Genomic DNA, 2,500 nt, shown 5'->3' with positions numbered 1-2,500 from the left:
CCTAGCGATGCCCACATAAGCACTTCCTTCGGCCCCTCCTTTGCTGAGTGTATTCTTTAGCAGTGTGTGCTGCGTACTTCCAAGGAAAACGTGAGGCAGGGTTTTTTGTTTTTTTTCTTTTCATTTATTGAGGGAGGGAGGGAGGGAGGGAGGGAGGGAGGGAAGGAAGGAAGGAAGAAAGAAAAAGAAAGAAAAAGAAAGAAAGAAAGAAAGAAAGAAAGAAAGAAAGAAAGAAAGAAAGAAAGAAAGAAAAGTCTCTCCCGTGCGCTGGTTCGCTCCCGCTCCCCGAATGACCTCACCAGCCGCCCCTGGGCCGCACCTTCCGTCCCCGCGAGCGTCAGGTAAGAACACAAGGACTCGCCCCGTCACCTTGGCTCTTCTTTCTTTCGAGCACACTCTCGAGTTTGTTCCCCTGGAGCACTGAGACGCTCACTCACATCACAACTCCCTGACGCTAGGTGGCTGCCGCCTTTCTCTCGCTGCTGTTTTTCAGAACGATGCTCCGGGCAAGCTCCACACGCCACCACACCACGCCACACAGGAGGGAAGCTGCCATCTGAGTCCTTTGGCCACGTGTGGTGTTGGAGGAAGGCGTGTCTTCCCTGCTTCAACCCCTTTCCGCCCCCACCCCGCCTCCTCCCTCCCTCCCTCCCTCCCACTGCCCCAGCCCCACCCCCCCACCTCCCCGCGGCCCCCCCCCCACCATGCTTCTCCTGGATCCCCCTCCACAGCACCTACCAATCAATCAATAAATCAATAAAGCTTTCCTCTGAGCAAATCCCGCCTGAGGCTGATGACTCGGTCAGTGGACACAGATGGGCTGTGAGGGAGCGACTCCTCCATCCCTTCCTTCCGTCTCGCTAGGAGACGCCGCCATGGTGGAGCGGCATGGTTGCCAGAGCCTACTGCCGTCTTCCTTGACTCCCTCCATCGTACCCACCCCCGGAAAAGGACTCCGCTCCATCGGCTGGATGTCTGGTGGGATCGCTCAGCCTACACGTCTCCCACGGGACATGCCTTCACCCAGGCCTGGATTTGCGGGAGGGTCCTGCTCCTTGGTACTGTGCGTGCCTGATTGCCCCTTTGCCCGTGTTGTACCTACTGATATCTAGGAAGGAGCCATGATCATCTGTCACGATCACAGCGAGACTGTGTCTCACGTGTGTCCCTGGCCCAGGCCCCATCCAGCAGATGAGAAATGGCTCTCTCCCGGCTCCCGACCCCCAACCCTGTGTAAGAAGAATCTCCTAAAATAATTAGAAATGGAAATTATGGTCATTTGAACATGATTCTCTCTCTCTCTCTCTCTCTCTCTCTCTCTCTCTCTCTCTCTCTACACACACACACACACACACACACACACACACACACACACACTTTTCTGTCCAGCCATCTCTCAAGGTATTCGCTTATTCTTTCATTTATATGTGAGGCAGGGCATCACAGAGATCGATCTTTGGGATCCTTGGGATCTTGCAAATGCTGTGTGCATATTTCAAAGAAATAAAGTATCCGCAGGGGGGGGGGTGGCCAAAATGCCCTTGTTTAGTTTCGTTTGGGCTCTCTCGCTCTCTCTCTCTCTCTTACACACTCTTTCTAGCTCTCTCTCTCTCTCTCTCTCTCTCTCTCTCTCTCTCTAACACACACACACACACACACACATACACTCTTTTCTGTCCAGCCATCTCTCAAGGTATTCGCTTATTCTTTCATTTATATGTGAGGCAGGGCATCACAGAGATCGATCTTTGGGATCCTTGGGATCTTGCGAATGCTGTGTGCATATTTCAAAGAAATGAAGTATCCGCGGGGGGGGGGGGGGGTGGCCAAAATGCCCTTGTTTAGTTTCATTTGGGCTCTCTCTCTCGCTCGCTCGCTCTCTCTCTCTCTCTCTCTCTGTCTGTCTCTCTCGGCAGAACGTCACAAAAAATTCAATTCAAACATGATTATCTATCAATCTACTGCGAGGCGGTGGAATAGGGGAAAAAATCTCCAAACAGTGTTTACTGTGAGGCAGAGCATCACAGAAATCTGAATTCCTACACCACTCGCTAGCTCGATCTATTGCGAGGCAGAATGTCAGAAAAATCTTGATTCGATCATAATTACCTATCCATCTCTCTCTCTCTCTCTCTCTCTCTCTCTCTCTCTCTCTCTCTCAAGGTAGAGCATCACAGAAATCTCGATTCATACACCACTATCCATCCACCCTGAGGCAGAACATCAGAAAATTCACCAAACATGATTACTTATTTCTTTAGTGCAAGGCAGAGCATCAGAAAAATCTAAAATTCCTACGCCATTATCTAACTCTTCATTCATTCATTCATTCATTCACTGAAAGGCAGACATCTCAGTTCAAACACGATTATCTATGATCGATCGATCAATCTATCTATCTATCTAGAACATCAGAAAAATCACGAATCAAAACCAATTATTGATTTGTTTATTGTGAAGCGGAGTACCAGAAATGCCATGATTCAAACATGACTATTTC

Source organism: Lepus europaeus, unplaced genomic scaffold, assembly GCF_033115175.1.
Source record: "Lepus europaeus isolate LE1 unplaced genomic scaffold, mLepTim1.pri SCAFFOLD_106, whole genome shotgun sequence".
Lineage (NCBI taxonomy): Eukaryota > Metazoa > Chordata > Mammalia > Lagomorpha > Leporidae > Lepus > Lepus europaeus.
Note: the sequence above shows the minus strand (reverse complement) of the source record.